The following is an 11,621-nucleotide window of genomic DNA, read 5'->3' as shown; positions in this document are numbered from 1 at the left end:
AAATAGTATATTAAGAAACAAGTTTCATAAGTGGCGCGTTTAACGCGAGCGGCTCGTTTTCTAATGAACGAGTGCGATGGGGCGTCTTATGAAACAAGTTTCTTATACTATTTTTTCTATTGAGAAGATATTTTCGAGAAATTTTTATCAAAATGATGTTATAGTAACTTTTTGTAACTAGGGAATTTTGATATAGAAGTTGTATTAGTGCAGGTTGTATTAAGTTGGCAGTACGACGTCCCAAATATTTCACTTAAATAAATACACTCTCATCAATTTTGTTTTAATTAATAAACTTCAGAAATTAGTACATTAACTGTGGAACAATTCATAAAGGCAAAATACAGTCCCTTCGTCCTTTTATATAAGTTATGTGAAATTCAGTCGTGTCACTGTCGATTAACGACAAAGCTAACACCTAACAGATTTCGCCCTTAATGACACTGCTTCTACTTATATTGGTGACTGACATAAAAAGAAAAACAAAGGTTTCCTTTCGCGATTTGCCATTAACGGTCACTAACGGATCGGTCCTTAGTGGGTTGTTGTTACGTGATACGTGTCACTCATTACGACGGGTTCGGCTTCAGATTGTCACTTCCTCTTAGGAGCATAACGATACTACACAAATCAGGCTCACGATATTAATAACGCAGAACAAGTGCTAAAAGCAATAAGCTGCTTCTTTAAAATATTGTTTAATGTGTTCCGAAGGTATCCTCGTTGTCATCCTTTCCCCATTCGAAATCTCCTTTATAACCTGTAGGTCTTTTTTGGAAGAGAGGTACACTATTCGTACTAGTAATCATTGGTCACAGATTGCACGTAGATGTTGAGCATGCTACAAAAGAGGCATTAATCATTAATGTAAAAATTTACCTCAAAGCCCCACATTGTTGATATCTCGGTTCTTACGCTACATACCGTAATATTTAATTCCCTTTTGAGTTTTGGGAGAAAGTAATGTGGTTTTTTCATATTGTTCTTGTAATTTGATTAACACTTTATCAGCCTTACATGTCTCGCTTTTAATCAAATAGAAAGGGAATCTTGTCTTTCTGTATATCAAAACATAACCCTAATTTGTAAATAAATACAATCGAATGTCAAATAGGGTAGTGAATTTAGGTTTTCCTCTTTAATACCAACTTAAAAACGGTGCGTTAATAGGTCTCATTAACGCACTGTTTTGAGCGGAAAACAGTGCGTTAATAAGAACATTTAAAAATCGAAATAGAAAAAGAAATTAATCTAACTTTTTATTTTTACACGGAATAAATTGGCATTGTTTATCTGGCGAAAGCCAACGGTGTTATGTCTTAAAACTATACCGCTTATGGTTTTCATCCCGGCAAAAGGAATAACAAAAAATCGTCCGGTACCTGCTTTGTCGGGGTGATGTGATTTAATTTCATGTTAAAGTCATTGATCACGCCCGACCTGGTCGAGGGTTGTTAGTTCTGTGAGTTAATGTCGCCACACAGCGCACGGAGTTTGTCGTGGTAAGATTTTATTCGAGCTACAATGGTACGGCGTTCCACGATTGGTAGAGATGAAGATGAATTGTTGTATTTTGTTTTCAAAAACTTTTTTACGCTGGGGCAGTATTTGTTTTTAAAATCAAAAAGTTTCCGTATACACTTTTCTTTGTATTCCCTTGGAGAAGCTATTGCAACATCCGCGAATTTAAAATTTAAATTTTTCTTTTCAAAAACTTTTTATGTTGGGGGCGTTTGGGCAGCACTTCACAAAATTTAAAAAAAAGTCGGTATAGATTTTCTGTTGTGTTCCTTTAAGAGCATCTATTGCACGACCCGCGATTGCTAAAATAGACGCGAGAGAGATATATATATATATATATATATATAATATATATATATATATAAAAGAAACCTAACTTTCTCGGGTTAGTTTTGTATACGCCAGCACGACGGCAGCTCGTTGCTTCGGAGGGCAGAGGGCGTGGGCGAGGATAATTTGCTTTGGTTGATTGTAACTTATTAATATTTATTGTTCTTGTTTTTACAAAATAAATTTGTTTACAATTGTCAAGGCCTAATGTCTATATGTATAAAACAGTACAGATAGAAAAACAAACAAACACCTAGACGTGTATAATTTACTCCAGAAAATCGGCCGAAGGCCAACGATAGCTTAAGAATTCATTTATTGAATAAAAACTTTTTCTCAGTAGAAACTTTTTCAAATTGTGTTTAAAAATCGTGTATGGGAGCTTTGTTATGTCTGTAGGCAGTTTATTTAAAAATCAGGGACTATAGTAGACTTATGTAGATGACATAATAATTGGGCGCCACTTCGTTTTTCAAAAACGAAGAAAGGTTTGCTTACTTTATCTTTAAGGTAACTACCTTTGAAAAACACACTTATCATGCGATAATGATAGTGTATACTGATTACTAAGCAAATGACACACAAATGCGACGATCTCACGCAACACTTTGACAATTAACATATAGGCAGGTACACATGCCTTAAAATCTCGGGCAGGGACAAGGCGCCGTCGGCAACTCGCTGTCGGGCAATCTCGCCATCGGTCAACTTGCCGTCGGTTAACTCGCCGTCATCGGAAACAAAATAAAGGTTACTTTTTTAAAATATTTAACTTTAACACTTACATGTTTTATAACTGCAATCAGTTTGGTCATATAATATTATTTAGCAATCTCGTTTCATCATTGGAATGGTGTAGTTATTTGCAGTGTTGGGTAAGATCCTTTAATTCTGGATCTAGATCCAGATACATTTAAAAATCATGATCTAGATCCAGATCAAAGATCTACACTTAAGAAAGGATCTAGATCAAGATCCCCCCCAAAACGATCTAGATCCTTTTATCGTATGCAAAATATCAAGAAAAATTGTACGTAAACCTTTGTGAAAAAGACCTTCCTTGAAAATTATAACCGCCTGCACCCTTTTAACAATTCACAACAGTTGTACATTATATTGCACTTCGGTTTTTCGCGCTTGGACATCAAAGTATGTTATCCTCTCTTTCTGCTAATTCTGACAGACTAATCTTTTACCTGTACCCGTATCGACACCGACGCACGCGTGTTGTCATTAGTCCGGAATTTTGGTGACGATAGTGATATTTCGGAATATCTTAAGGGGTTAGCCCATAATTATGAAATGTAAATGTATAATGTATAACCAAAAATATTTTTGTAATTTTAGAGTGTTTTGTTTGATAAGAAATAACAGATTGCACTGACATTTAGTAGTATTTTTTATTATTTATTCCTCTGACGGCGAGTTTGTTCGACGGCCAGTCGGCAACGGCGAGTTGTCCTAGACCTTAATTGTTACGACACAAACAACATCAATCTCATTCCACATGCACACATTACATACCCTCGCTCGTACACCTGGAGTACAATTCTTATCAGGTAAGTACAAATAATGGTTGACTTATCTACGGCGGCGGTCGCCAGATGACCGATGGATCCGCTTATAATTAAAGATTCCCGAATCTTACTGCTCTTCCGTAACCAATCCTGAATCGGTACCGCTCTGTTTTTTTTGTTTAGCTACTGATTTGCAGGAACCCAATTATTTAGATTCAGTAACGCTCGCAAAGCACGATAACAAGAGAATATTTCCAGTTAACTAATGGCGGGAGGAACGCAAATATTTGTACATCAAACGTCAATCGTACAATTAATACTTCTTACTTAAACCCTGAAAGGAATATCACGCCATTAGTGTGATAATTAGTAAAAACTTAATGCTTACCTCCAAGGAGAGGGTTTCACTCATTATGACCACTTTGGCCTAATTAACTGAATTATAATAACAAAATCTGCGGTTAAAATTGCAATTTCGCACCAATCGAGCTTTATTCTCAACCATCTGCGTGCATCTAACTCGCATAGTTTTCTTATCATTTTTAACAGGAATAAATATAAAAATTCATATACGTAGTGCCATCTTACTGCACTATTAAACAAACCAGTAAACTTTACAATAAATTTTAAATTGGACTATTACTACAAAAATATTCGATATATATATATATATATATATATATATATATATATATATATATATATATATATATAGGTAAATAATTTAGTTTTTATGTTTTCTTACAGGTTATCGATTTCGAATTTTAATTTCATCATCAGACCTTGCTGAAAATAACTGACTAGTTTTACATAGAAATTGAATATTAATAAATTAAAAGCATTAGGGGGTCAAACAATATTTGTTTTATTGAAATCTTTAAATGAATCACACGCACAAGGTACAATAAATGCAAATTCAACACCAAACCGAAAAATGAGATGCCTTCATTTGGAAAGTAGATTGTCGATGCACTCATTTTTACAAGTTAGCGGATCGTGCTGATATGGGTTTGTCAGAAAAGTTAATCGCAAACAACCATTGTTCAGTTTGTTGTACCGATCCACATTTTTTTCTTCCTTTGTGAACATCTTAGCACTAACGAATGATACTGCACTAAAAGTTGTCAAACCCTAGATAAAAGTTTGTTAATAGATACTATTTGAGTTGATTAAATTCTCTAATGCTTTGATGTGGTCCATTTAAAAGGATACGTAGGGGAATTGTAAGTACGTATTCTCTTAAAAGAATGTCTATATAGGCAGACGGGTTTTATTTTATACCTTACTAATGTCTTAAACCTTTAGTTTATGTAACATCTTAGCTTAACCGAAACGGGGAAATGACCCTTTAGCTTCACTGTAAACGGGAACTATAAACCATCAGCGCAACTCAGCCTTCTTAGAGAGCGATAATTCAAAAATTTCCATCCTGAACCAACATTGATTAGTACAACAAAGTAACGAATTTTCTGCGGTTTAATTTGTTTATCCTTTTGGGATCTCGTCTAATAATAAAGTTTGAAATTGCGATGACATCAAATAGCGACCAAAAGTCAATCGATAGTTTAATTTGAAAAGTGTTCACTGGGGTTTAATAATGATATCGATTCATCTCGTTCACTTTCGTTTTTATTGTCTTGCAATTACGACGAAACCCTGAACGAACGCGGCGGAGAAATGTTTACCATCACTAACTAAACGAACTAACGACTCGTGTTGAATGTACCCAATATTTTATGTATAGGGCGAAATTAAAAACGCGGCTCGTAAGGTGCACCGGGATTTTCAGTCACAGTTTCAAAGTAGAATGTCGTAAAGTTTAATGTTGAACAAGGGTAAACAAAGAAGTTGTCAAGAGCCCCATCTGGTGTTTTGATGAAGTAGATCATAGTAACAACGTAAAGCATTTATCCTAAGTAAAATGTAAATTATATTTTAGAAAACTTCTAACTAAAAATTGCACCCTGGAGTACAATTCTTGTGCGTACCTTAAACCCCCATCGTAATCTTTTCATGTATCGTTTATGGGAAAAAAATGTTGATTTAATTTTCGGTGTATTTTCCACAGGCAAAAATAAAAATGTTGTTGAGCAGTGGGTGCGATCTCACTAATGTCATGAAGTTTACGTCAATTAATAAAGCCCGCGAACTTTCCCATGACCTTTTTAATTTATGATAAAGGCGTGAAAGGCGATACTTTCGAAAGGCGGCTTAAAATTTGATGGTGCATGGTAAAAGACAATGAGAAATATATTATACTCGTAATTTTACAGGCCAGTTCGGTTTAAAAACAGAATCACCTCAAATTACTTAGGACTAAGTTTGCAAATAACGCACAAATTACAAAATGATAAGCAACGCAAAATATGCAATCTCGAGTGTCCGCAATAATTATCACAACTGTTTACATCTGCCATTCGAATAATGACAAATAGGTACCTAATTCAACATAAGTATACGTCCACTGTGACAACAACGCAGTAAACATGCCCTAACATGTTTTTAATCAAACGTAATACTCGTCTTTCAAAATAAGTAAGATTAAGTAATTACGATCCTAATGCAAGTAAATCCCATCAACACAATGACCTAGTAGGACCAAATCAAACACAGTGAGGTTATAATCTAATCCTTGGACACACTGTTATATCGCATTTCAAGCGATTTACTCACGTCGCACGTCTTACCCGTTTTATGTGTGAAAATTTAGTAAATTAAAATACACTATCGTTAGAGCGAATTACCGCATCAGTTCGAAACTGCGACAGGTTTAGAAGACATCTTGAGCATCTTGAAAACTTAGCTGCAACTACCTAAGTGGGTCATTTTTTAAATCGTCAGACTTCATTCAAACTGTGGGCTCATGAAAGCGCCACCACACTAGATGTAGATTACAAGGATTCACATAGACAACGAAATAACGGTAGGGGAACGTGGAGTAATATCGACAGTGTTTTGTGACAAAAGTTTATAAGATTGACCAATCGTATTTTAAGGTAAGTGACTTCTGTATTAGCCTAATCTGTGCAAAGTTTCAACCGAATAGGTTCAAGCGTTCGGCAGGAACACCAAATGGCGTGTTCCTTTTTAGCGTAACACAACGAAGTTGCGGTAACGCTTAAATGCTCAATTTTCCATCGTCTGTCTGTCTGACTGCTCCTTAGAGATCTCGGCCTCTGAGCGACCTAGAGACTTCGGGTTTTCGCTAATTGATAGCTGCCATGGTCTATAGTTGCCTATCCCGACCGTCGGATCACGACACGACGGGTTTTGACACCCAATCAGAAGCACGGAAATGTTGACGTCACTCCGACATTGTTCGAGCCCGACTCGTCGGATTGAATTAGGAAAATTTCCTACTTTTGTTGTGTCGGAGCAGGTGACATGTGTCTTTTTGACAAGTGTGATTTTTCGGAGGAGGTATTAATTGTGCGTGTCGCACAGTATCCTGAGTTGTACGTGAGAGACCCACATTTTAAAAACTCAGTTAGAAAACAAAAAGCGTGGTCAGAGATCGCATCATCTTTTAGTGGTACTTATCTTTTAGTGGTACTTTACATGGTAAGTGATTTTTTTCTAGAAGTAAAATTATTTAGTGATATGTCTGCCGATTTCAGGTGAAGATTGTTCGAAACGCTGGCGTCTCTTACGCGATTCATACTTGCGCTGTAAGAGAGACAATGTCACTAAAAGTGGTCAGGCGACAAAAAAGAAAATTAAATGGAAATACTTCGACCAAACGCGTTTTACCGACTATGGAGAATGCACAACCAACTCTGAGAGTACCGCAGTATTCGTTCGTGATCCTGACCGTGACGCCCAAAATTCGCTTAGAAGCAGCACTAGAATCTCCTTTTCTGTTGTCACCACAACTCGTACAAATGGAGGAGTTTGAACCCTTTCCCGCACAGTCGTGTTCTCAACAGAAGCGCATGACAGCAGCACATCAGTATCTGACACTCTTCCAGAAACACCGTCAAAAGGAGCCCTTCGTTTCTCAACTCGGAGCAGCCTCCATCAAAAAAGGGAGAAGGGAAGTGGGACAGTGGATCCTGTAGGAGAAGCAATTTTAAGAAGCCTGGAGCAGCCTGATGACGAGGACCTTCTTTTTGTCAAAAGCCTAGTACCATCACTACGAAGACTCTCTGCTGATAAGAAGCTTGAAGTCAAAGTGAAATATTTGCAACTTTTGTTAGAAGCAGGGAGAGATTGCAAAGAATAAATATATATTTGTTCGGTATATATGGCTCCAAATTTAGATCTTCGAAGAATTCCTCCGGGTTCGATAGTTCGCTGATGCCACGGCCAGCAGTACAATGCCTTTGTAATTAAAGTACACGGAACCAGCTCATGGAACGCTTCTGCATCAGCGGTCCAACAAGTGTTACTAATTCTTCTTCTTTCAGGAGTCATTCTTAAAAAATTCACGTACGTTTCCCAATTCATTGTGAGCATGCGTGGTATCAGAATGTGGAAAGCTCCACTTTCTTTTCTGTGAGCAAACATGGGACGTACCCACCATCGCCTTACTTTTCTGCGTTCGGCCGCGTGTTTCCGTTTCCACCACCAATACATTGCTAAAGCTAAAGACTGATGTGGCAGTTTTGGACGTCTATAGCTCTTGCTTGCGATTCGCGACTTTTTTTTATATATTTTTTTTGTCGAAGCGTCGGAGTGTCACGGAGCATTGTGAATGCTCCGACGAAAATTTTATTTTGTCCGGGTACCCTGTGGTGTCGTGATCCGACGGTCGGACCATTGTGTCGGGACATTGTAAACTATGCATTACAGTTGTGTTACGCGGCAACACCCACGAGTGGGTTTTGAAGCAGTTTTTTAGATTGCCACCTGCTTGACAATTTAAATAAATCAGTTTATGCATTAACTGGCTGTATCTTAGTTACCTTTGAGCATTGAGCACATGTTTTAGGAACTTTTCTGCTTAAAATGAACAGACCTATACCATTCCTCATGAAACACCCTGTATAGCAAAAAATAAACCTCGAAAAGTCTGGAGTAATCATATAATATTTCCTAGATATGTGTGTGTCACATCCGCTTTCATTCCTATCACCGGTGTCCTAATCGACTTGGTAGCGACTTGATGTCGCCTCGATATCGCTCTAGAATACATTACCGTAACGTAATATTTAATAGAAAAACATACTTTCTATAAGAGGACCATCTAAGTTCTACAGTATTCCTTATGGAACTTTACAAGAGCGATGAAAAGATAGAAGATGGAAAGACAGTTTCTGCTTGTAATTCTTCATTTACACTATATCGCTATATTTAGGAGACTATTCATCGTTAAAACCATGCTGCACATCTTGTTTCAGCAAGAAGGAAGTATACAGGGTGGGCCTTAATGCCTGGGAGGAAGATTATCGGTTTATTAATGCACAACAACAACCTCAAAAACCCAGAAAGAAAATTCATCCCTTTCAACAGTTATTAAGGTGTAGTAGAAGAGTACGAAGATCCACCTGTGGAAGATTGGATTCAGTGCAACAGATGTAACAAATGGCACGAACCCTGTGGATCTTATTGAGAAGATCAATTTGCGTCTGATCTTTGTACTTATTATTTAATAGTTATTTTCTCATATCTAGATACCTACTCATTTTGGTATCAAAGTAATGCAATACTCCAGATATCGGGCGAACCATATTTATCAAATGCAAAGAAACGAGACAACAGAGGGGGAGATAGTATATTACGCACTAAGCGCGGAAGTAGCTTAGTTCTCGAAGAAATTTGTATTCTGAGAGAAATAATCTCTCGCGCGGGGTTCGTATATCATAATAAATTTTTTTAACAGATTCTTAGAAAAAACTCTAATTTACACCTGGTCGGTAAAGGAGAGATCGATTGTGCAATTGTTCCCATAATTTGGACAATGTCAGACGCGATAATGAAATTTAGTTGTACTCCTCCTGAACTTAAAAGAGATTACCGAAAAGACTATCAAAAACTAAAGGCGGATATGAACAAATTTATATTTCCTATAAAAAGTGGTGTGCAGAAAAGGGTGCTCAAAGTTGGAGAATTGGAGAATGTTATGTTAACTTATATTAATGAAATTAATAAAACTAAAAAGCCGTCTACGTTATGATGGGCTGCCTATTCTATGCTGCGAGCAATTTTAAATATTAAAGATAACACATCGCTAAATATGGGAAACTCGTAGCATTTATTAAAAAAGAAAATGTGAGATACAAACCAAAGAAATCAAAGTTCATTTTATTTTACTAATTTATGTACCTAGTTCTAAGTTTACAAAGACCCTTAAGTTATGAAGGCTGCGTGTAAATTTTCAATTGGCCAACAAAGTTTCTGTTTTGTATGTATATTTTAATGAAACAACTGGGAAGTTAATTTTGAATTCGTATTTACGAAACCATTGCCATTTAATTATACAAATGTATTATCGTCTTAAAAGTAAGATTATTCAATTTTCAATATAGACAAGCCAAAATCATTGCCAAACGAAGGTCAATTATTTTGTATTTTATCTTTATTAAGCAACTGAGTCCACAGAGTCTGAAGTCTGAAAACTATTAACACTGTTTTAGGTTTTGCCTTATTTTGTTTTCGAAATTCACACATAGTAATACCACTACCTTCACTGCCACAGGCGATAGAAAGTTACATTCTCTTAAAAAAATAAACCATACTTTTAAAAACGAATCAACAACCTCAAGGAACTCAACAGAAGAGCACCGCCACCGATCTGCAACCTTAGTAAGTTGCAACAAAGAGTAACCATAATAAATAATAATATAAACCCTCTACACCCCAAGGCGTCGCTAGCATGACTACAACAGAAGACGCCCATATTCAGGTAACGTTACCAAGAAACTTAAGAGAAAACCAGGAGAATAGAGGAAGAAATAGTAGCAGGACCTCAACGAATGACGTCTTGGACAAGAAGTGTCCGATATGGAAGAATTCGTTAATTTTTTTTTAATAAAACAGTGAACGTTGTAACTTTTAGAAAAATAAATGTTGACTAGCCGGTATTATTTTGTATTTATCGCTACCTTTATTTAGTTTTCAAATACGTAATTAAAGTCACATTTGTGCCATATTCCAGGGCACAGAACCTTTAAATACAAATGTAGTTATTCAGTCTAGTAGCACCCATCTTGTTAAACAAATATTTTCAAATGATTGACATTAATAGTCGGCAATTATTTAAAACTGCAAATGCTAGAATGACACCTAAAGTTTTGTTACTCAAATTTGATGATTAAACCAGTTAATCCACTTTTGTAATTCGCATTCTTAGTTCTAGTAGCGTACCTGCAACTGTTACCACAAGATAAGTCTATAGTGCAATGCCATACCGAATATGGAGCGAGCTATTCTGTGGCGTTACGAATAAGAGGATTTTACTCCGGCCCAAAACATACAGTGCACAGTGCATACCGAACGATATGAATTAGTTACTTCAAAAACACGTTGCCTAAAAATGCAAACCTTTATTATAATTTCGTCAAATTATCGTAGTATGAAGATGAAATACATGTGAGCATATAAAACAGCATCCGTTACTGCTAGTAAAGAATTTTAATATCTTTTATGTTAGAGGTTAGAAGTGTAGTGTATTAAATCTCTGTCGGTTTATCATGTTAACGGAAGGAAAACATATATCACGATAAAAATGTGGTTTAATCAATAGATTTCTCTGCGAACACAAAAGCTTGAAAAAATACAATATAAACCACTTATTTAAAGGCCGTTACGTAGATGCACTATCATATCGGCACAGGTACTGTGTAAAGCAACTGCCATCCATTAATCATGCATTCTATTAAGGGAGGGACGTAGTAACTACATCGAAATACACATTAAAGGTGCATAGTATAGGCAAATGCTTCAAATATTCACTCACAACTACAAATACTCAGTGGGCATATCTGTGGCATGCTGGATTTTTTATCTTAAATTCAATGCGCGTGTTAGATTACTGAAATCGTTATGTGAATGTACCATACATATTTCTACAATCACGTCCGAATCAATTTCATGGAAGCCTCCAAACCGAACACATACTCCATTTATCAAATTTTAGGCGATTTAATACATTTTTAGATTTTGGCTACATTACATCAATCCCTTATCATACAAGGTCATTCACATGCAGCATTTAACCGTTGCAGTTATATAAAATTAATAAACATTTGTGCACATCGGCTGCAATTTTCAGCAGTAGGTACACATGAAATCCTGCGCCCGCGAGGGTTTCAT

The sequence above is a fragment of the Photinus pyralis genome, unplaced genomic scaffold (genome assembly GCF_008802855.1).
Source record: "Photinus pyralis isolate 1611_PpyrPB1 unplaced genomic scaffold, Ppyr1.3 Ppyr1.4_LG1, whole genome shotgun sequence".
Taxonomy (NCBI): Eukaryota; Metazoa; Arthropoda; class Insecta; order Coleoptera; family Lampyridae; genus Photinus; species Photinus pyralis.
The sequence above is the reverse complement of the archived record's forward strand: the minus strand, read 5'-3'. Positions refer to the sequence as shown.